The 24,892-nt window shown below is 40.3% G+C and overlaps 1 protein-coding gene across 7 annotated transcripts in view; it reads left to right on the top strand.

The window, feature by feature from the left end:
• NRIP1 (nuclear receptor interacting protein 1) overlaps nucleotides 1-24,892 on the top strand; it is a 94,902-nt gene that overhangs the window by 51,951 nt on the left and 18,059 nt on the right. For 4 of the 7 annotated variants that reach the window (XM_032097210.1, XM_032097198.1, XM_032097203.1 and 1 more), the window contains one exon: nucleotides 19,929-19,977. The exons of 2 other annotated variants lie outside the window; for them this stretch is intronic. The gene's annotated coding sequence lies outside the window, so the exon portion shown is untranslated. Of the gene's footprint in view, nucleotides 1-11,265; nucleotides 11,288-19,928; nucleotides 19,978-24,892 lie in introns of those variants that run through there. One more of the 7 variants, XM_032097231.1, reaches the window with a different exon arrangement.

The following is a 24,892-nucleotide window of genomic DNA, read 5'->3' as shown; positions in this document are numbered from 1 at the left end:
AAGGAGGAAAGGTTTAGAGTTTCGTGTCAATTTTCTTTATGGCTGATCCATTAACCCCACAGTTAAGACAACCTGTAGGAGGACATCTGATATTTATCTATGCAACTATTTTATAAATTATGTAAGTTATATTTAGAGTAGTAACACTGCATCTTCTTTATCTTTTTCAAGTTTGTACTCCGTTTGCCTTCTCCCAATGCTGCATTTCTGCTTATCTGTGGTTTCTCAATTGTGGTTCACTTGTACAGCAGGAAAGATGAAACAATGGAATAATGTTGTTTTTTATGATTATGTACATTTCTAATAACTCAAACAATTTTTGTGATGTTAATGAAAGTTTGGAAAGCTGACTAATTTTAAGTTGTTTTTTGTTTTTGTTTGAGGTAAATAGTTGTTCTCACAGTATTTTAATTTGGCAAATCTGTGTTTTTATGTATATTCATGCCTCTTGAAGAATGCGTTTTATGTCTGTGTTTGGCACAGACATACTGTTAGTCATCCGTAAATGAAAATAATTGAAAAGTGACAGGGGTTTTGTAAATGTTTTGAAATCTCTGGGTGCATTTAAAAAGTTGTGAAAGCTTCATATTTCTGATTCTTTAATTCATATTTCTGATTCTTTAAATCAGCCAGCCTGGGGGTGGTGGTGGTAACAATTGTACTATTGGCAAAGTACTAAGAGTTAGACAAACTTGAATGGACCATTGCACACCTTGAGAAACTGGACTTACGTTTTGTTGTATGCACTAAACAGAAACCTGATGTGTCTTCTGAAAAAGCAGAACAATTTTAGTGTGCTCTGTGTTTTCCTAAGCCAGTAGTTCGGCAAAACCTGCTGTAGTTCAAAAAAATTGCTGAGAGTGTGGAGCTGTTGTGTATTCATTTTATAGAGGCATTGTGTTTGGGTTGAGGGGTTATGTTTGCTACAAGACAGATCAAAGGCTTTGTTTCTAAAAGAATCTATCTAGTGTTTCTGAGAAAGGGAGGGGAGCAGTTCAGGATAATCGCCTAGGAACTCTTTTTCCATTACTTTTTGTTATTTCTGTTACTATTTATTTTAAAACGCTACTGGTTCTTAAGTAAATGAGGAAGTGGTCCTTACTTAAGCTTATGGCTTGACTAGGAACAGGATAAGTCTCACTTCCTTCTACTGAAGTTTCTGTTAACTTTAATATGAGATTTGATACCACTTTTGAGTTCAATGCTAAGAAATAGTCAAGAGTCCTGAAACTTATAAATGTATTAGAGATTCATAACCAATTGGATTTTTAAGGCTAAAAGAAAAAAAAAGAGCACCTATTATGTTGTGAATTTAGATGTGTGCAGTAAAGTGGGAATCTCTGGCTTGAGTACAGCACAAAAACACCTGTAATTCTACATTGAGACTGTTGTAAAATGAAATAACAAAATGGCAAGAGAACACTTGCTATGGGCGGCTTTCTGACACCCTTGGTAGCTAGAGAGCAAGAGAGTTTGAGGCACTGCACGACCTGGGGATTAATGAAGCCTGTTTTGGAGAAGGAAGTGCTGTTGGCAGCTGAGCACGCGAATACACTTAACCAGGAATCGCTGCTGACTGCTGTTGGCTTCAGCTATTTTGTTGGACACACAGAAAACAGTATTACAGTGTGATCATGGCTGGAACCCTACAAGTGTAATTCACTCTTCTGTTGGGCTTATCTGGTTGTCAGCTTCTTAATTCTCTTCTCAATGGCCTGGGGTACCAGGATGAGGTGTTCATGTCTAGCGTAGATGTGCACATGTGGAAATGCAGTGTATACAAAACATGTATACAACACATGCCTGCCTGCCAGACACTTCCATCTTTTCAATTTTCATGGCTGGCTGTATTTTCTGTAATCAGTATGCTGCTTCTTGCTTTGTACTGAGATTTGCACAGACAAAGTAAGAGTATTTAAACGAGTATTTGAAGGTGAACATTGGCAATGTAGCGTTTCAGTGGTGATGCAGAGACTGACATATTTGTTTTAAAAAAACCCAAAACATACTGTTGTCTTCATTTCTTAGGCTTGTGATATTTCTTCATCAGTCAGGTGCTGACAAAATACGAATAATATTTAATACAGCACAATGAGAACTGTAAATAAAATAAGTGCTTCCTTATATTACCCCCTTCAATCCCACATCCTTAATTATAAGAAGAAAGAAGTGATACAGAAGCTTAAGGAGGTTAGTTGGGGTGATGAAAGAAGATGACTGAGGAATAGGGAATTGTGTTTAACTTTATAAAACATAATATAAACATAATATAAACAAACTTCTGATTTTTTTTTTTTAATATTGCAAATTATTGTTGAATGTAGGTAGCTCCCCACCCTACCCCCCCCTTTTAAGTGCAAATTTAGAAAATGTTGTGTCTGGCGGAACAGGGGAAGGAGCTCAAGGACCTGATTCTGTACTGGATGCCTTCAAAGGCTAAGAGTGGGAGGTGTAGCTTAGACGTTGAGATTGCAGAAGTTGAAACTGATTTTATATCATGTTTATACCTTCCAGATATGGGTGGGTGCAGAAATGGAGACGAAATTAGAGCCTGTGGTATTAAAGGTAGCCAAGTAGAATTATTAACAGGCAACTGATTAAGGCAACTTTAAAGGGTGGTTTTCACTATTTAAAGATGTTTCCAGACATCACTTTGCTCTGAGATGCACTTTAAAAAAAATTCTGTGCTGTGCAGACAGCCAAAAAGCTGTGCTTGTGAATGTTAAAAATGACCTTGAGCAGAAGAACTCAAAGGCTGTTGGTGGCTTTGTACTGAATAAAATAAACTGGCACAGCAGTGAGAAAAACCTGCATTAAGGTTCAGGGTCCTGATTCAGCAAAATACAGTCTTAAACACAGATACAGTCCTTATTCTTCTGCAAATGCTCGTGTAATTCATGATCAGGACACAAGTTAAATATTAGAATAGGACATATTTGTGAGTGTACGTAGTATGAAGTGTTGATAATGTCCTTAAGTTAGTATCTGAGATGCTTGAAGCAGGAAATGAACCCCCCAAATATGAATGGTGTTACCTGGGCAGGTCATCAGCCTTGTTTTTCTGAGATGCACTTTTTGGAAAGGTGTGCCAGGTTTGGAAGTTACTGTATTTGACAAAACATCTGCAGGAGATTGCTGTGGTGAGAATTTGAGAGTTGTTGGGAGACCTAAATTAGACATCCGGCTTTACTAGCAAGTTGTGGAAGATGCCTGGGTGTTAGTTGAGATCTCAGCAGAAAAAGGTTATTTAATTTGTACCACAGAATCATAGAACAGCCTGGGCTGGAAAGGATCTTAAAGATCATCTCATTACACCCCCCTGCCATGAGCAAGGACACCTTTCACTAGACCAGGTAGCTCAGAGCCCCATCCAACCTGGCCTTGAACAATCTAGGGATGTGGTATCCACAACTTCTCAGGGAAATCTGTTCCAGTGCTTCACCACCCTCAACAGTGAAGAATTTCTTCCTAATATTTAGTCTAAAGGTATTTACTGTCAGCTTGAAGCCATTGCCCCTTGTCCTGTCACTCCAGGCCTTTGTAAATAGTCTCTCTCCGCCTTGCAGGCTCCCTTCAGGTACTGGAAGGCTGCAATTAGTTCGCCCCAAAGCCTTCCCTGCTCCAGGCTGAGCAATCCCAGTTCTCTCAGCCTTTCCTCATGGCAGAGCTGCTCCAGCCCTCTGATCACCTTGGTGGCCTCCTCTGGACTGGCTCCACCAGGTTCCTGTTCTTCCTGTGCTGGGACCCCAGAGCTGGATGCAGCGATGTGCCTGAGAGTGTTGTCCAAAAGCTTCTTGGGCTCTCTCAGATTTGGTGTTGTGACCACTTCCCTGGGGAGCCTCTTCCAGTGCCTAACTATCCTCTGGGTGAAGAACCTTTTTCTAATATCCAACCTAAACCTCTCCAATACAGTTTCATGCCCTTCTCTTGGGTCCTGTCACTGTTCACCACAGTGTCTGCATCTCCTCTTCCCTTCATGAGGATGTTGAAGACCACAATGAGGTCTCCCCCTCAGTCTCCTCCAGGCTAAACAGACCACTCCCCATATGTCTTCCCCTTCACACCCTTCACCATCCTTGTGGCCCTCCTCTAGATGTTCTCCATATGGAGAATATGAAAAGGATCACAGTAATTGATCACTTTAATCTACATTATTCAGTACTTCTTGCCCTTACCTGTTGCTGTCAAGTAGTAGTTATAATATTAATTTATTTTATACTAGTATAAGTAGGCCAGCTATATCAAGCATACTTAAAACTAATGCACTACTGATAAAGCTTCTTACAAAGTAGATACACCTAATATTTTGTAGTAGCATTAATTTTCATTTTTCTGCCAGACCAAGGGCTGCTTTGGGTACTGCTGGGAAGTTAGGCCAGAAATGTTGGGAAATGTGGTCAGTCACAATATGATTTTTCAGCTTTTTCTGCTAATGCAAATGGGATGTATGGTCCCAAGAGAAAGTTTTTGTCAGTAGCATCCTTAGCAGATATTTTTTGATTTAATAATGGCATCCAAGTGAAAAGAGAATATGTTATAGTAACTTCTGCCATTTTTACCTCTTCTTTTTCTCTGCTGCACTGAGGTACACTGCGTGCAAAATAACTCTTGTGTTTAAAGAATATGAATGTTGTGTATTCAGAATCAAAAGTTAGAAGATGGCAGAATTAAGATTGAGCAGGCAGCCTGTATTTGGGTGGTCTGTAAAATGCTTATCCTGCCCTTTATAGAAAGGGCTTGTGTGTGCTGGTGTGAGTATGCCTGTGGTAGGAACAGGCAGGGAACACGCTTACCTAACTCTGCAGCTTGCCACCCGTGAGAAATTGTAGCCACAAAGACCACTTTCATCGGCTGGGTAGAAGTGAGTGACTGTCCAACTCCACAGATGTGACATTGTCACAAAGGCTGTGGTTCGGGTGGATGGGTGTGCTGGGAGCTGCTGTAGGCTTGGAGTTGTGGCCAGGTGCTGTATAACTGCGCTCACCGCTTCTGTCTGAACCTCCTAGGGACAGCCTGATTTGGAAAGTTTTTACTGAACTGTTGTGGCCCTGGAAGAAAGCTGCTAATTTGTATTTTTGGCTTTTGGCTTCTAGTTTTGGCAGGGCCACACAATGTGTCCCATACTTGGCAGCAACGACTGTGTGGCTTGAAAGCTTTTGTTGCATCTTTGAGTCACCCTGCTCAGCTGGAACATTGCAATAGGAGTTCTTTGTTTTTGTTTTGGGGGTTTTCACAACACTCGGTGTTTGGAAAACCCATAATATATTTTTGTCTTGTTGCACATTGGAGAAACTTAAGAAATCACAGATGTTGCATGGTCATACCATGAAAATTCATTTTAGTGTTTTCTGCTAGGTTAACATGTAACATGGGAACTACTTCTACTGGTCTCTTCTAATCCCTCTTCCTGATAATTGGGGTAAACTGGAAAGTTTTCTAGGAAGCACAGCACAAGGACCCAGTACTACAATCATTGTGTAATAGGCTAAGTGGCTAAACTTTATTTGCCTTTTTTTTTTTTTAAGCCCCCACAGTTGGCTGCCTGGATGGCATCCTGTCATTGAAAGGCTGCAAAAAGAACACCTTTGTGCAGGAAGATCAGTGAATCCTCATGTGTGGGTTGTGTCAGTCTCCATTTGCCAGGGTCTGTGATGTGGTGGAGAAGGCACATGAGGTGTGTGCCGCCTCCAGCCTCCTGCTTCCCTGGGGCTGCAGAGCAGAGATGCCGGGGCCTCTGGGGCAGAACAGTCCCTGAGACTGCTCTGGGTAATCTCGGGGGTCCTTCTGACAAACAGGTGCTATGGGAACACCGTGGCCTTCTGTCCAGGTGTAACAAATGCCTTGGAAACCCTAGGCCTGTGGAAAAGCATCTGTATGGTGCAAGTTCCTCCTCTGCTGATGCAGAAGGCACGGTCACTGATGTTACTGAAAAACTAATGCATGAAATTGTTAAAGCCTTCTAACAAGGAGGGTGCTTTGTGAGAAGAGCTGTGGTTCTTGGGAGTGAATCTATTTTAGTGGTAGGTGAAGGGTAGTGTTATAGCAGTTGCGACATAACTGCAAAGCTGTATCCTTCTTCAGTAAACTTAAATGTGTTTTGTTACCGTGTAACAGACTATAGTGCTTAGAAAATGACTGTACAAAACCAGAATAAACGAAGCCTTCTGTGCTCAAGCAGAGAAGAATCACAACACCCTCTGCTGGTACGAGTGACTCCTTCCTTTTCTCCTCAAGGACTTGCCTGGTGGATATCCTAGAAACAGTAAAAGGTAATTCTGAAGTGTGATGCTGGCTCCTTTTGATTAAGCTTTGAGGTTATTTTAACCCATTTGTGTTTATTTTTTTTCCCCTTGTAGAAATTGACAGTTTAATCTGACCAATAACATACCACCGCTAAAACAGACGGGGAGAAGGTGGTGATGCCTTTTTCTCCACATTCAGATGTGGGGATCCATGTTGCTTTCTAACTAAGCATACTCCTACTTGGCAAAATTTTACTGGAGGTGGAGTTGGCGATTCTATGTGCAAATACACTTCTGGAGAAAGCACCCATCCCTTCGATATGCCGATAGTTGTATTTGAATAACGCTGCTAAATCCATTGGGTAAACTTGTGGTTTCATAGAGTAACCATGTGTTCCTAGGGCCTTTCCTAGAGGTTATCTCTGCCTCTGTGTCACTTGTGAGATGATGAGCAGTCGCAGGCAGGCTGGGCAGTTGGTTTATTTGTTTTTGTTTCCCCTGTGTGTACAGTCATGCTCTCCAACTCTTGGTAGGCCCGTCGCATGTTAATATCCTCTGCTGTGCTTCCTGCTTGGCTTGGGATGACTGGGAAGGAAATCACAGGTTAGGATGAGAAGTGGTCACTTTTTAATTTCTTCTCATAAAACATGTCTGATGCCTGCCACAGCAACCCTCTGTGTGTTCCTGACCCCCCCCTCCTCCTTACCTGCCTGGCCTTAACATGCTCAACATGCTGTGGTGGGTGCTACTGCTTCCACTTGGAAAAAGCATCTTCACCCGGGATATTTGTGGAGGGAGCAGAGGCACCGAGCTCCTCTGTGCATCCTGCGAGCTGGGTCTGTCCCCACAGAGTGCTGGGAAAATGGCATTTCCAGCTGCGGGGGAGGCGAGGGATGGGCTGGCGGTGCCAGGGAGCCGTCTGGGTGCTCGGCGGGAGGAAGAGCCCCGTTCCGAGTAAGTGGTGCCTTACATAATTTGGTTATGAAAGAATTGCTGCGGGTTGAGCCTCCCTCGGTGCATTCGAGAGCGTCCCTCCAGCATTGCCGCCTGCACGGGAAGGGTTAAGAGGAGACAACATCCTGTCAGAGACCTTGTTTTTAATTTTGCCTCTCACACTGGCACAGATCCGGCTAAGAGCAGCCCAGATTAGTTCGGGAAAACCTTTGAAGAGATTTAAGATGTCCTTCAGCCAGTTTGAAGGTTTTTGTCTTGCAAATCCAGTACAAGGGCGCCTGCAGGCATCTCGACCCTTGCTGTGCTGCTGATGCAGCTCAAGGTCACGCTAACCCGCCCTGTGACATTCAACGACACACACACACACAAAAATTATGCGGTGAAACTGCTTCAGCATTCAGCCAACCAACAACTTCCTCAGTTCCTCACTAAAGGAAGAAATGTATACATTTTTTTTTCTTTTTGTCTTTTTTTTTTTTTTTTTTTGGCTTCGTAGATTTTTGCTGCAGGAAATAATCCAGGATTTCTGGTGTGTGTGATGACAAGGTCATTTCTTAATTAGAACACATGTAAAGAACAAAGCTAAATGGCTTCAAAACAGCTTTGTAGTTGATGGAGAGGATTTAAATTATTTAAAGAGATAGTCACCCAAGTATGATGGAAACTGAATTCTAAACATATTAACTCTTTCAGTACTCTACGGTTTCCATATGCTACTCAAAGAAAATGTCAAATTTGATGAGCCATTATTGCAACTGCTGTTAAATGAGCATTTTTACATCTATTTATAGTTAGTGTTCTATTATCCTGTCTCTTATCAGAGTTACGACAGCAAGATTTTTTTTAAAACAGTGGAATACTCAGTGGTTATAGATCAAGAGATAGCTATAGGAAATTGCTTGTTGGAGATCAGTGGCTTAATTTCTGCTCCATCTCATATTTTGATGAATGTATTAGCATAAATATGTGTACTCATGTGTGAGTACATGTATGAATTATAGTGCAAGTATACAGGTATTATTCAGAGCTGCCTCTGGGAGGAATCTGGACTCCTGTCCTCAGTGCTCAACATGGTTTCAAGGCATAAGAACATATTAAAGGTGGGTTTGGGATTAGGGAATGAGAAATGAAAGGAGAGAATTGACAAGAAATGGCAACTTCACTTAGTTTGAAATGACTGTGAGCTGGCTGGGAAGAGGAGATGGCATCTTGGAATTTGAATTTTGTTCTTCTAATTTGACTGTCACTTTGACTCAAAGCACCTAAATACAAAGGTGTTGGTACCACTGTCTCGACCATGGTTTGACGTGGCTGTATGTTAATTATTCATACTTTTAATCCTATCCTCCCATTTTCCTTATTCTGTTTTCTAGGCTTCTTACTCTGTAAATGCCAGAGACTAGTAAGGTGACCACCCATCTGTGGTTGCCTTGGGCATGCAGAGCCCCAGGTATCCATGGGTAGCCCTCGCCTGTTTAAAGGGTTGACCTGATGCACTGGAGGAGAAGCTGGATTTACTGTGGTCTGTAGGACCTGCCTTTTGGTGCCAGCACACAGTAACTTCACAGGCTGTCCGCTTAATAAAATAGGGCAAAAAACCACTTGTGAGTTTTTCACTAAGGTGTAAAAGGCAAAAAAATCATGGAGTAGTAACTTTGCTTGCAAACTTTAGGCTCTATATATGCTCAGAGATGCCACTGCATGATTTGTGTGAGAACTGAAATGTGGAGAAATTAGTCTTCCCCTCTCGTCAAAAATCTAGCACTTAACTCAGATTTAAGTGCTTCAAGAGTAACTGACATAAAATTTATTAGGGGGTTTAATTTTTCTGGTTGTATTTGTTCTTGGTTCATTTTTTTTCCCCGGGGTAAATGTTGTTCAGTTGGAACTTGTGGTGCAGCAAATGTCAAATGGAGTGTACTTACTAGAAAGAGATTGTGCTGGCTCTGAGGTCCTCCTGAGAAAGGAGGAAACTGCATTTGCCAGGATAAAGAGGGCAGATTGGGTGCTACAACTTCTTTCCTCTTTGGGCTGCCTTTTTTTTTTTTCCTTTCCCTGCACTGTCTGGCTTGTGAGAAGAAAACGACAGAGGGAAACAGGCTCCACACAAGGAAGACACGGATAAGAAAAAACTGATGTGCTCTGTGAAATCTGTATATTCCTGCCCTTGCCTGGGGTGTGCTGTGCCCTTAATATTATGGGAGACCTAAGATCACCTGCTAGTAATTTCTAATTTACTGTCCTAATTCATCGATTTGTTATCACTAATTGTACTTCATTTACTTCTGTGTAGTTTCCAGTACCTAAAGGGTTGAAAGGTTGCTGTAATTGGCACCCGCAGCTGCTCTTTCTTTTGACAGGGGATAATTTTGCAGCCTATGCTTTGTGTGACAGCTGCCTAATTGGGCATTCTCCCCTTGTAGCAAGCCTGCCTCCTCCAGCCTCCCTGCTGACAAATGGTGGTGGATTATAGATGAGGACACGCTGACCCGTTCGACCTTGCTGAGGCAGCGGGGAGGGGCCTCCTGCTACTTGAGGGAAGCTTTGGGTCATTTAAAGGACAAGGTCATGAGCCAGGTGGGGAAATGACATGGTATCACATGACAATAGCCCGATGACACGGTCAGTATGTCAAGGACAAGCTCATCAGTATTGATTAACGCTGCTTTTTGCTGGTGTCTCTGTGAAGCCACTGATATTCCAAAAATATTTTGCTAATTTGTCCTAGGTAAAGTGCCGGGCGTTATTTTGGGGGTTACTTGGGGGAGCATTTGTGCAGTGCTTTCTTCTCGATACACATCACATGCAAAAGCAGTGTTTTTAAAACCCCACCAATGATAATTTGTAGGGTTCATCTTGATGGTTTTGGTAAAATGTTCATCTGGCTGTACTGGAAGGAAAATGCCAGGAAGGATGCATGACAGGGCAGAACTTGTTGGGGGGGAAAAATCCCTGCTTTGAAATTTCAGTGTTTAACTTTTCACTCCTTCAAAGGCACATATATGAACCTTTATGAAAACACATGTATCCACGTATGTACAGCTGACTGGAATGTCGGAAAAGCGTTCATTTAAAGAGAACCAAAGAGAAAAGTTAAATATAAATTGGATATTTAAAGAAAAGGTCTTATATCAGCTCAAGGGTGATACCGTTAAGATAATGCCCTGCCTATTTTAAGAACTAAAACAGTATCCAACTATGCCAGGCAATAAAAACCTGCTAAGTGGGTTTTCGAAAACGTTGTGAATACAAGTGACAATGTTTTGAGAGCATCTTCATGTTGCATTTCTATGCTAATAAACTTCAAGGTAAATGAACAGCTTGTTTGACATTTGCTATGTTAGACAATAATAAAATGCTTTCTTCTGGAGTAATTAGACTTGATAGATTGATTATGTTAAGAGGTAAAGATAAATACAATCCGAAAGAGAACTCTCTCGAAGGGGAGTTAGTGCCTGTTTTTGAACTTTGCCGCTGTGGTTCTGGTTTAGCCAATGCCTGGTGCTGCATCTCACACACGTGTGTGCACAAACCTGCACACACACACACACAGAGACACATTCACAAACATGCAGACACGCGTGGTGTGCACGGAGTTCTGAGGAGCCGGGAGAGGAGCGTTCACCTCTGAGCCCAGTTCCCTTCTCCGAGAGATCTGATTTGTTGTGGGAAGCTGTTGTGTCTGAACCTCGTCAGCTCACCGGGATGTAATTTTGCTCCCCCGAGGTAAAAAGCCGTCAGTGGTAAAGTGTGATAAATTAGTTCACTCAAGTAGATGCGCGTGCGTGCGTGTGTGTTTAATTCTGACCTTGCTGTGCATGTGTTGAGCTGCTCTCGGTGCCCGAGTCAAGCCTGGTGGAGGTTTAATCCTGTGCCCTTGTACACGTATACTTGATTAGTAGTTGTGGTTATCTCAGCAGAAGACATTCTGCCCTCCTCCTTGTATTGGTCGGGACCCAGGCATTGGGGAGTCAAGTCGAAGGAGAAAGAAAAGAGATTTTGCATTAGTATTCTATGAAAGCCTTACTGTCTGCAGAACAAATTGATTGCTACAGTGTACCTGTGCTTGGCACCACTGCTGTGAAAGAAAGGTATGGTTGTAATCTGTTTTATTGTATTACATATTGTGACACTCCAGGAATGTTTAACATTCGGCTCTTCTATGACACACGCTAGCAGTCTGAGGAAAGAAAAATACGTGAATGAATGAAAAGTGTGCGAGGCTGTCGTATCGGCAGCTTTGTTTACTACAGCGAACTAAGTAGCCCCTGCTAATGAGACAAATTTATGTGCCAATGGCAACGTAAGGAGAAGATTAACTGAATTCTCTGTATTATATTCAGTTACATCAGTGTCAGTAGTTGCTACGTACCTACACAGATAAAATTCTAATTAATGTTTTAAGGGGGTTTTGATTTAGCTTTTAGCAAGATGATAAATATGAAATGTACTTGAACATGGATGTGTTTGCCTCTTTAAATGCGAAACTGTGGTGTTTTTTCCTAGTTATCAATCTGCTGTGCTGGTCCTACGTGTTTGTGAGGGGGGTATGTGAGGGGGTGAGGGGAGGTATAAAAACTTGCAAATCTTAGATGTGATGCTGTGATAAACGGCACGAGAACAAAGCTGAGGAAAAGTCTTACAGGATTTGAGTCTTCATATCTCACACACACACGCCCCCACCACCACCCCTCTTAGTAATGCATAAATATGCACCCTTATTTTAGTGGGAAATCTAGGGCTCTTCGTTTCCTTAACCCAGTTGTAGACTTTACATAGTTGATTCTCTGGTTTTACAGATGCTCAGCTGATGTCAGTTGTGTGGGAAGTATGAAGCACTCCATTAATAAAACTCAGGCTGTTTCACAGAGGGCTGTGCTTAGTGCTTCATTCTTGGCATCACTGAAATTGTGGTGGTGATTATTTGGATGTTTGGTTGTGGTCACTCCAAAACATCTGAAGTATCTGCTCTTGTCATGCAGACATTCCTGACTAATTAAGTTTAGGACAGGTGGCAGACTCCTCCTGGGCATTTAAATCTGCGTGTAAACCTAATCTAATAACTTGATGAGAAAATGAAAATCCATCTTTCCTGGTGTGTTATCACCACACACAAGCCACAGAGGTATTTGTGAAATCCTCTCTCTGCTCTTTGTCCTGGCAGGTGACAAGTAAATGAGTTGCTTTAAGGAAATGAGGGACTTGGAAAATGCTCACTGCTGAGCAGCAGTCATGCACTGTAATAGTTACTTCTGTCATATGGCCTTGCTGACTTAAGATTAACACTTTATGGATGTGGGGTATATTTATATGGGTGTACCCTTGAGCTTACATTTTACACCTTTCAAGGAGTGTGAATACAGCCTTATACATGCAAGTTGTTGATCTTCGAGATCCTTAGGCAGCTAAGAAAATTTCTAAGAACTCCAGTTCGGGAGGCTTTGTGATGTGACTGTTTGAACTCTAATATGATGACTTTAGTTGCAAATAATTAGTCAAAACTTACTTGTTCAAACCAAATATTTTGTGAGTAAGCTATTCTTCCCCCTGAATTACTTTTTCTTTTTTTCAACATAAACACATGTTGTAACAAAACCAGAAGTTGTTAAAAACAGTTGCACAATTTACACAGCAGATGGGAGGATCCAGGGACTTCACCATATTTAACCAGGTTTTGGAAGTGAATTTCAGTAATGCTATAGAAATGGTTAATTCTTACCTCAAATTCTGTATTCATTTTTTGTAGATTTTAACCAGTTAGTGACAGGAGGTTGAGTTCTGAAGAAAGTGTTAGGTAAATACAGGGTGTTACTGCATTTCAATGCAATTAACTTTTGTTCATAAATAATTCAACCTATGACTTTAAATAAATGATCAGAGGAAAAGAAAATGAATGACATGTGATTAAATCCAAGTTCTTGAAAACATTTTACCAGTCAAGAATCCTGTGACTGCCTTGGGTCTTCTTATAATTCCTCTGTAGAAAAAAGCCAGTTTTGAGAGTTGTTGTGGGTTTTGCTTAGTTTTGTTTTTTGTCAATTCTCAGCGTATCATTAGAGATATGAGGTAGACTCTGCAGATCATAGTTAAAAGAAGACTGATGATGTGTTATTTTTCATTTTGTCTTGATTTTTCTTAGTGCCATGAAATATACCAGCTTCGGTAGCCCATGATTTTTCCTTGTTTTCTTTTTTTTAATGGAAAGTAGAAGGATGTCTGCCGAATTAAAAATTTTACTGCCAACTTTACTGAATGAGCATGACTGATGACATTAGAATCTTGATGAGAGTTTTGGAATACAGCTTGTTCTGGGGTAGACTGCTATATTGTGGACGAGGTGGTGAAGAAGAAACCAAATGAGGAAGAAAACCCAAACACAACCTTACCCAAATAAGTTGGATTTTAAAAACAGTTCTTGCTTATCTTGGAGGTATGCAGTTGATTCCAGTATTGGTTAGCTGTATCACACAGCTTTTCCTCTGGAAATACTTAATCAAGTGTTAAGTAAGAGTTGATGCTTGAGTGTTATTATCAATTTAGGCAGATTTTAGAGGTGAATTCCAGATTAGATCTATTTTTGAAGGGTGGCTGTGCTCTGCTTGAGATTGTGAAATGCTTGTTCCCCATCTCCACCGCTTTTCTTTCTGTTAACGTGCTCTACCATAGTAGAGAGGAAGTGGAGGTGTTGCGTAACTTCAAGTAAATAGATTTTCTGTGCAGATACTGAAGGCAGCCTTAACTCAAGCAGTGCTGCTACTACCAGAATCCTGCTAATGCTAAAGGCAGTTGTGTAATTAACGGCCTTGTGTACTGAACTGAGACTGCTGCGAAACCTCTGGAGGGAATTATTGTGTCTATCGTGTTGGTTAACTTTCCCTGAAAATAAAGTGTGTTGCTGATACTTTGTTGGGGTGACAGGGGAGGATTTTGCAAGGCCTGATGAAACAACTCTGTCATCTTTCTCCTGACCACTGGACAAAGCATCTGCAGCAACAGAGCCAGGTTGAACGGTTGAAATGGAGCTGTTAATAAAAATAAGATTAATTTTGCTTGAGGAGATGAGTGTGCTAAGATAAGAAAATAGAAAGCTGCACTTGAAACTCAGTGTTTTTTAAATGTTTTTGTTGTAAGATCATGTAAAGAATTTGGACCTTGTTTTGATACTAGTGCCTTACCTAGGGCAATGGTGGTAAATGGTCTAGAATAGATGAAAATTATTAGTCATTTTTTGTCTAATCTGTTCTCCTGAAGCCATTTGTAAAACCGTGTTAAAAGTTCCAAAGTTCCAAATACCTTTTTTTTTTTTTTCTTTGTTTGGATCTTTGTTTCTGCAGCATCAGCCGTAGGTGGCACTGACTATTAGCAATTAGAAGTTTTGGATGCCTCCCCTCCTCCCAGACTTAGATGTTTAAGTCACTGGCAACTGCTTGATCCATTTTTCTCTCACTCTGGCAAAGAGTACAGAGTATGGCAGGTATCTGTGAGTTCTACAAATGAATAGGTATAGGAGCCAAGTTATTTACTGAGTTTGGTCAGTTTGGAAACTTCCAGCTTTTGAAGCTAGAATTTGAGTTTGTACAAGCTCATTAGGAAAAATGCTAATATCGATTACTAAGGGGGAGCAAACTCATTTCTGCAGGCTTAGTTCTAGTTACTAGTTACTAGTTAGGAGATTTGCAGAGGAGGCTCAGTCGGGCTTGGTGTAATTCAGGATTCCAGAGGATGGGCACCACCGAGCAGTTCAGCACATGCAAAAAAAAGCTCTGTGTGTGGAGTCACTTGCAGCTGCAGCATCAGTTCCTTCACTGCCCTGCTGCTGGCACAGGCTGCTGCAGTTCTGCCTTTTTGCTGGTGTAACCTGGGATGAATGCACACCCTGTGTCCCTCTGAGCTGCGAGTGTATTACAGCTGAATTAGACTGGTAAAAGGCAGGTTTTAACAGCTTTCAAAAGCAAGGAATTAAAAATGGACCTGTTTGGGAAGGAAGTGCTTATGTATGTGTACAGACATTCATACTTTGCTATGAGAGACCCTTGCTTCAGGGTAAAAAGGACTTCATTGTTCTTGGTTAGGAAAGAGATTGAAACTGGGCAGTAGATCAGAAGAGCTTCTGCTGTGCAGTGGTCTTTGCAGCTCCAATCCATGTTCTTGCCCAGCTCATTAAGACTGCTTCATCATGTTAGATCCCTGAGAAATAGGGAAAGTTTGTGGAATTATATTTTTGTCGATAATGCTATCATTCATGTTTAGTTCAGTACTGATGGTGATACTTTAGTTCAGTACTGGTGTTTTCTTGGAGGGAACATTGTTTCAGCAGGTATAGTGGAATACCCATATTGACTGTATTTGACTGACACACATCTCCATCTGAGGGTGATGGGAGTGCCAGTAATTTTTCTTATTTTGGAAGAGAAAGGCATTTACTGTAGTGTGCAATTCCTACTCCTTTAGTAGTAAGCACCGTTATTTCCTTAAGTTTAGGGTATCCAATTGTTGTTTTGTTTCACTAGTAGGGGAAAAAAAAAACCAAAAATCAAAATGCCCACAAATTGTAGAGAGAGAATATCTTGTAATTCAGCTGAAATTCAGAAAATCTTTCTTCATTTGCTATGGATATGGGGCTCACGTGTTACTTGGCAAGTGGCTTAAACTTCTCCTGTCCTCATTGCTGTTCCTCATGTGTAGAGCAGCAATATTCCAAAGCACTGGTGTGATACATTCATGGATGTTCCTAAAGTGTTCTGTTTTGTTCCAAGATGGAATCTCTTTTTTTTTCTTGCAATTTTGACAGTACCCAGTAGCCTCCAACATGGTTTAGACCCACGCAGTGCACGTAATGAGAGGTCCTGGTGAACAACGGAGGAGTGAAATTACTATGATCAGTCTGTAAATAGCAGCAGCCATCTAACATCAGATATTTAGATGTCAGATTGAAATAGGTCTTTGGTAACTGAAATGCCTCTTACTTGTTAGTTTGCTTGTGAGTGGGTTTTTTTTTAATGACCTCAGTTTATGTATTAGAAATATGGAACTTAATTCCGTAGTTCACTCAAATCCAAAATAGTTTGGGATTTTATTTCCATATTCATGTAGTGAACGGCTAAGTCTATGAAAGTCCTTTCTGTTCTTAGGATGTTGCTTATACTCTGCAGCTTGGTGGTGGAGTACATCAAGATTATTTTTTTATTGGTATTATTAAGTTTTTAAATTATGGTTGTATGTTTCATCGAAAAAAACCCCCAATACTTAGTCAACTTCAAACATTTTCTTCTTCTCAGCTTTTCTACCTGTGACTGTCATTTCACCAGAGAAAATAATTTCATGGAAGGGTAGTTCAGATGCATGTTTTGTGTAATTTGCAAGTGTGGACACTTGCACACAGTTACAGCTGACAGAGTACAGTCAACGGTGGAAGAAGTATCTTACCAACAGTTCCCTGCTCCTACGAGAATTTTTTGTGTTCTCCAAGATTTATGAGGTCACAATGTCAAAGGTTTTTGTGGCATTCAGCTAAGCATGATGGAGTGCAAGCCAATTTGAAATCAAAAATGGCTGGATGAGCTTTACTGTTCAAAAATTAAACTCATAATCAAATTTGCCAATTAAACAAAAATAAATGTTAAACAAGAGAGATTTTAGTACCTGAAGTGGCAAAGATTGTGCATACATATCCCTATCAAGTAGTCTGGGTTTTCTGCATGTGTATTAGAAAGACTGTCATAAACACTATTAGATTTCTTGTGATCATTATGTGTGAGGAACATGGATCATGCTTGATCTTAAAAAATACGCATTTGCTTTAAGTAAAGTAATTAAAGTGAAATACAAGAATTCATGGAAAAACTTGAGAAAGATGTTTTCAGATACATTAGCAAAAAGGAGCTTGTTGTTACTCCATGTTCTTGAATCATCTACATCTTGCCAAGCAGCTAGCAAAAATAAGTTGCATTCGGTGCATGCTTTGTATCTTATATGTAGAAGTGAATTGCAAGAGCAGTTTAAGTCTGTTAATTTTCATTTTGGAATCTTAGTCCCCATTCCCTGATATAAGTGGAGCTTTTGGTCCTGAGTGGTGATGGATAGACAGTAATTTACTGGTTTTTCACCTTCTTTCCCTCCCACCTGTTTTTCAGCAGCAGATTAGAGTCAAGATGTTTTAGATCTTCCAATCCTTCCTCTTGTTCCATTGGTCAAAATCACAGTAAAAATATTGTAAACTCCTGAAAATTTTGGACTTTCCATCCATATGCATTGTGACAATGCTTACTGCAGTTCAGTGGAAATGCTTCCTACAACATAGTGGACAAATACAGCTGGTGTTTTAGGGACCATGCTACCTAGAATTTCACCTCCGGCCTTATATTTTAGCGAAGCAAGTTGATTATAATGTTTTACAGTGTGCAGTATCTGACATCATCTCGTTTCTGCTCTTCTGTTTTTTACTGTTCAGGACTTCATGCTGGTGGGGCAGTGTCCTAGGCAGCTTGAATAGCCTCACTATCTTCTCCTGGTATTGATGCTTTTCATCCTCCTTATACATACTTTTTCCCTACAGTCCTTCCTTTTCTGCTTCGTTATCTCTCCGTCTCATCGAAGTTTGTAAGCACTTCAGGGTCATCGTCTGAATTTACAGGAATATAAAACATTTTACAATAGTAATTACGCCAAATATCAAGCACAGACAGACTTGCTCTCATAAAGCTGGCAGCATATAAAGAAGACAAGTGGAATTTGCATCCTGGTTGGTTATTCTTGGTCACCCAAACTGTTCCCTTCCAAAGTGCTACAAGCAAGCTCTGGTTTACATGATTTAGGAGAGAGATACCGAAGCGACTTTGGAAGTGAGGGTTATGTTTTGTTTGCAGTAAAACAGAATTCAGATGTAGACCCAGTAAATCAAACCCCTCTGGTTTGAGGAGGAGAAATTATGTTCAAAAAAAATGGAGAACTTGCAGTATTAAGTCTGCTGTTTGGGCTCGGAAGGTTATTTCATTAAGGCAGCTGAGAAACAGAAAGCTTCCTTTGTTTCATCAAAGGAGGTCTGGGTTTATGCTTAGGTGGTCTGTGGGACAGGTGCTCTCTCAGCCTTCACCTTGCTCCTCAGAAGTTTCCTCATCGATGTCATCATTTGTTGTCATGATTAAGTGAATAGCTATGGTCTCTCTGAAAAGAAGTATCTCCTTTCTTTCCTAGGAGCAGTATTTTTTCATTCTCTGGTCTTCTGTGCCTCTGTCCCCTCTGAAATGAAAGCAGATTGCATCAGGGTGGGGATATTGTCATTGTACCAGCTGGAGAAGTGAAAGAGCTTTCACTAGTTTTTTAAAAGTAGCAGCTCAAGAGAAGGGGGAGCCCTTTGATGCTATATTTTAGCCCTTCTACATTATATTTTAGGTCTTTTGTACCCCTTTCTCCCTATCATTAATCTTTGTGTTCTGTTGATCTTTTAGTGTATATCATTCTTTCCTTCCCTTCCAATCATATGTAGTAAAAGAAAGGTATTGGGTGAAAACTGTGTTACTACAGCAGCACATATTGTTGTACTGCAAAACCAATAAATGCATTTTTTCTTCTGTAAGAGGAAAAGAAAACATACTTATTTTGGAGGCCAGTGTTGCTCTAGGGCTTCATTTAATTGCTGTCCAGCTGAACTTGTCAGCATCTCACAAGTGCAGATGTATTTGTTTTAAACTTCATATAGTCTGTGATGAGAGAAAGGGAACAAACAAGTCTGTGAGGAAAGGCAAGCAACATACATCGTTTGTGTTTTGGCTTGTGGTCTTGCAGGAGGTATTTTGGTGGATTTGGATTAATTTTGGTCTGGTAATTTACTGTGGAGGAGAGGAAGAAAGAGCCTCCAGAGTGTAGATGATCTTTGCCTGGGGAGCAGTGCAGAAGCATAATGGAATTTCCTGTGTGAGAGGTGCCTGAGTATTGCAGCAAAAATGAATGTTTGTGGAAACAAAAGGGTAAGGAAAAAGGACACAATAAGTGGTTAGGTTATGTGGATAGAAATAAAAGTTATTAATGTCCATAGAACTCAGATGAGAAATTTTAAACTTAATCTAGTGCAAGAGAAAAACAATTGAAAAGTTGAAGTAAAGGGTTATATGAACAGAGTGTCTTCAGTGGAAAGATTACAATAACAGCTGTGTTTTGTGTAGTGTGGAATGGTCTTTGGATGTCATTAACGTTACACGAGTGTGGGTTGTGGAAGTGGGGAGCTGAGGGACGACTGAATGAGAATAATGATGATAATAGCAGAAGAAAATGAGTAAGATTTTAGAGAAGCAGAATGCAATGCCAAGGGTGTGTTGCGTGTTCTTGGTTTCTTTTTGATTGTTTGTTTGGGGCTTTTTTTAGTCATGGTGGGTAAACGGATAGTGGGAGTGTTAGAATAAAGATAATCTCCCGATGACAGCATTTTTTCACAAAGTGGGTAGTATTAACCAGGCAAGGAGACCTATCCCCTCTCTCCTGGCAGGTTACCTTTACCACCTTGCTCAGCTCAGTGTCATTTGTCAAGCTCTGATACTCTCACAAATCGACCACAAGTATAACCAACTTTGGGGGGAAACTTAATTTTAGCTTTGAAACCTCATTTAGAAGTAAGACAGGCTCCCTTTCATGAGCTAACACTGAATTAACAGAATGAGTTTCCTGTTACTGTAGAAATATAATTATTTTCCACCGTAAGTTTCTGCATCCTGATTATAATATATTTATTTTTGGCAGGGAGGAGTGAAAAGCAGATTCACAAAGATCCTGCATTGACACTTGAAAGGTATGAGTTTCTGCTATGAACTTGAAAAGTTTATTAACCTGTATTTTTTCTCACCCGGGTCATGGAGTGGTAACTTTGTCTCATTCACAGTAGCTTTGGTCCTTACCCCTCTTACGAATCCCTAGTCAGAAGATGGTTCATTTCACATCCCTGTATAGTCCTGATCTCGTTCTCCTGAGATTGCTATCGAGGGTGCCAAGGTAACATCTGCCGAGTTTCCTGAGAGGCTGAAGACATGTTCACTTGCCCACCAGAACTTCTGGCTTTTTCTCAACAGATGGATTTTAAATTGCATGCTTTTAAGAGCATGTAGTCCGTTGAGAAGATGTTTTGGGTTGTGGGTTTTTTATGGGCTTTTTTCGCTTCTGGTATTGCTTTGTTGTCCTCTTTGGCTTGTACCTCCCTTTCCAGTATGATTTGCTTCAGCATTTATTTGGTATTTGGGAGTTGTTTGTTGTTCTGTAAGATTCTGCAGATACTCACAAGTCTTCACTGCTGTTGAATGCAATCACATGAATGTGTTCAGTGCAGTTCTTTTGGTCTCACTCACTGATGAAACTGAGCAACAAAATTTGAACAAAACCATTCTTCTTTAGGAAGATTATGTGTAGACTGAAAAAGAGAAGAAACCAAAAAAATGTGGTTTAGTAATAATGTAGGCAGTCAATGAAACTTCTTCAGGTTATTGACAAGGCCTTACTATGTATTGATTTAGAAAACACTGGAGTTACTTATTGATGTTACATTGAACTGGGAAATGACTCTTCCAGTTACATCAAGGAAAGATGGCTTTATATAACACAAAGGACATGGTTTGTGACCTGTCAGCCATGCTCAAATCTCTGTTATGGCAGGGGAAGCTGGAAATATTACGTACCCCGACCAGCTGAATCTATAGAGCTGTGGTTATAGATAATAACTATCAGATAATTACTTTATACTACGTCATACATGGTTTGAGATACTGTGGTGCAGTTTTGCTTGTTTATTTGCTAGATTCTTGACTTTAGTTCTTTTTTTATGACAATTTCCCCCACTCACCGTAATCATTAAGTGAATAGATTAAAACTATAATTTTGAGATATTCCCCCCAAAGCTGAGACAAGATTTACAGAGAGAAGTTCACCACCTACCTGCCACTGCCTTTCATTGTTACCAATTTTATTAGATGATGAATTGATATCAAATTCCAGTGTATGGGAAACCAAATCACCTGCAGTGGTTGCTGTTTGTTAAACAACTTGAGGAATGGTAACGCTGGAATAACTGATGTTGCACATCTCAGAAATCCTATGCTGTGTCCTGAATGGTAGAATATTGAAATTTTAAATGTAAACTAGTTTGCTTTTAGTAGTCCTGATGCTTAAACTGGTGATATGTTACTGGGTTTTAGCATTGTAGATACCCATCTGTCCTATGGATACATCTGCAACTTTAATATGCCGTTCTCATGCACTCATCTGCATGTGTGCATAACCTTGCCATTATTTCATTGCCCTGTAAAATTCATAGGTCTACTTATGTAAGGGAAAATAAATAAGTAAAAAGAAAGTACAACGTTCAAGGACTTACTACTACACTATTCATCGATATGGTATTTTAAGATTTTTAAAAACTTAATTTGACATTTCACACATGTAAATATGACCACAGACAATATTTTTTCTAAAAAATAAGTAAAAATTGTACCTTTACAGAATTGGGCATTGACAACCTTCCAGTTCTTCAATCCATTGTTGTGGACTAGACTACTAAATTGACCAGAAGTACTTTGTGCTAGCTGTCATATTTATTGTCATTGCTGCAGTGGCTGGTTGTTTACTGCAGTTTGTCATTACCCCCTCTTAAAAGACAGCACTCTTGAAATGCTTTACATTTGGATCACTGTGTGGAAAGATGCCTGTTCCAGCTCTCCAAAGAGGAATGGATAAGGACTGGATTTCAGATACTGTCTACATGGTGTCACAGCCAAAACCACCACTGGCTGCTGATAGCAGCCTGCCACATCCCTGCTGCTTGAAGAGTGGGTGATTTGATCCAAAGTTCAGAACAAGCAGAACTTGCTTCTATAGCTTATGTATGTAAAGAGTCTGAGCTTGTATTTAACGGGAAGAAACCCAAACCCACAACTGCTGCTGACTTGTTTTAACAAAGGTTTGGTCATGAAGATTGAAGAGGGTATTATAGTATAAGCTTGAGAGAAGACTTGCCGTGACACGGAATGAACAGTTATTCACTGTAATACAGCTGAATTAAAGCAAAGGCTTTTTCACACATTTGAGTTTCCATGTTTGTAAACTTAAAAAAGGTGCATGACTCCAAATGTACTTGCTTTAGGCTTTCACATGTTGGGTAGCTGTACTGCTAATAAGCTGATGTGTTTCCTAGAATGTTTTTGGTTGTGATATGTCCTGTATACACGTTTTCATGTGTGTTTGGTTCTCAGAGTAAGCTGCTGATTTGTTTGTGGATAACAAAGGAAATTCTGTTGGTTTGTTGTAATCATTGCCTGATTTACATTTTTTTTATTTTTCCCTTCCTAGCTCTTCATTGCAGTAAGAAGCGTTATCAGCTTTTCACAAAGTAGGAAGGATAGAAATTCCACCTAGGAAAAAAAAACAACAACAACTAACCAACCTCCCCTTTTCTCCCATTTTGCTGGAAGGACTTAGAAAAGGAGGACTAAGGAAGACCAGAATTGCATTGCCCTGAGGTCTACAACTTAACTCAATTTGATCTTAAACCAGTGACTGTTTTAAGATCTGATGAATCACTATCAGAGTTAAAAGCACCTATACCACAGTGCTGAGAAGCTGACATCCCAGGCTTCAGGGGTGATTTGTGTCTGGCCCTAGTAGCTCAGGCAATACTATAGCTTAAAAGGGTGACAACCTAATTCTTGTGAAGGATGTTTTCAAAAAGGAGACAAGTTTTTAAACCTTTTTTAAACCTTTTTTTTCCCCATCTTTTTTTCATTTGAGGCCTTTTTGTTAGTAGCTGAGACAACCCAGTCTTACAGGCAGAGAGCTGCAAATGTACTACCTCTACGAAAATGGAGGAAAATCAGTAAACAAATGTTAAATAGCTGAAACAAGATGCAGGAGGGTGTGTGATGGCCTGAAGGTTTTACTGGCAGTGTCCAAGATGCCCACATATGAGTGAGCTATGCAGGTCACCCCAAATGGGTTCCAATAAAAGCTTTAATACTAACACAAACAGTCCTATTTATAGACATATCCGTCTGTCTAAAGATAAACTGCTCCCAGTCATGTCTAGACTAACATCAGAGCAGTGCTGGTGTTGAAAGTGGGGGTTAAGAATTAAGAGTATAAGCCACACTATTCTTTAAATTACTACTTATTACAATGAGCATGTAAACTTTGTGGCAGCAGTGCAGCTTTGAATGGCTTGTGACATTGTGTCACCCAAGACACCTCTTGTTCATCTTCAGGCATCAGAGGGGTACATGTGGTAGACGTGACCTGTAAAGCTAAATACTCTCCTGCATATGTCCAAAGCTTTGAGAATGCGTCGATGGGTGGATAGATCAGTAAATGACTTTCATTGCTAACTATTTTCAGCAGCTGGGTTTTAATGAGTCTGTCAACTGTTGCTACTGTGTTTAATCTGCTCACTTACTCAGCATTCAACATTAGAGAAGCTTTCTAGGAGGTAAATGTTGTCCTGATTACAGAAGAGGTTAGTTTGATTGTGTTCTGCACAGACCTTGTATTGTTCTTTTTGTTGTTGTTGTTCATTGAGAAATATATGCTGTGCACACAGATAATTAGTGTAAATAAGCAAGTGTTGTGCTTGGAAGTGCACATTCAAATATACAATTGTTATATTAAGATAAGTATCTTGGACTGCACCAAGTTAAAACCCAAGGTCCTGACTCTGGTCTTGCCGTGTGTTTGAGTGGGTTTTCCTTTTAGATTTGTGGTTTATATATATTAGCAATGGCTGAATAGAGTGAAAAAGATGGCAAAAAGTCTTTCCCTTCCTTTTCATTTAACATAAGAGCTTTTCCTTAGTTTATTTGCTATGCTGCCTAACAGTTCTTATCAAAATAAGGACAGAGCAGCTGCTCTTAAGGGTAGGGGATACTTAAAACATGTAATGTACCAATGTGAAGAAAATGTAGGGTAGTGGTATTTCTGGTAAGTGTACTAAAAAAAAGATACATCCAGGAGCTTTGATCAAATGCCAGCTCTGACATCAGTCCTCTCTGTAATCTTTCTTGCTGATCTGTGACCTTGACCTTGTGTTTGTGTTTGTATGTCAAATCTATTTTAGGGATGGACAAACTAAGTTCAGTTTAAAAGGATTTATACTCCAGTTTCACAGGATACCTTAGTAAAATATAAAAATTAAAATATTTGGATCAGTTAAATTTTCAGTCATCTTTTAAGATTTCAGTGTGTTTGAAGATACTGACTTTTTGTTGTTGTTGTTCTTTTAGTTCTGTTTAGGAGGTGGTTCTTACAAACATGTCTTTAGGTCACCAATAAACTCTCCTAAATTCAGCACAGGCGTTCTGCCTGGAGGTGGGGTTTTCTTTTCAAGCACCTCAGCAGTGGCTGTGCTTTTGTGTGGCATTAAGTGAGGTTCAGCAGTGAAAGTAGTCCCTGCTCTTTGTCCTTCCTCACGCCATTTGTAATCCCGCATTCCCACATGGAGAACTGCAGAACAGATGCTTGGCAGGGTCTTTGGGGTTTCTTTGGGCTGTGACGAGGTCCTTAGTCTGGCTTGCCTTGTAGGAGCTCTGTGCCACACGACTTCAGCAGGTTCTTGAGCACAGCCCTTACTTTAAACATGTGCAAACAGGGCAGCAGAGTTGGTTGGTATAACACCAGCACTTTGGGCTTCGTAAAGCCTTAGTGAGGCTGTTGTTTTCACAGGCACTGTGAAATAG

This window comes from Corvus moneduloides, chromosome 2, assembly GCF_009650955.1.
Source record: "Corvus moneduloides isolate bCorMon1 chromosome 2, bCorMon1.pri, whole genome shotgun sequence".
In the NCBI taxonomy this organism is placed as follows: domain Eukaryota; kingdom Metazoa; phylum Chordata; class Aves; order Passeriformes; family Corvidae; genus Corvus; species Corvus moneduloides.
Note: the sequence above shows the minus strand (reverse complement) of the source record. Positions and strands in the feature narration are given on the sequence as shown.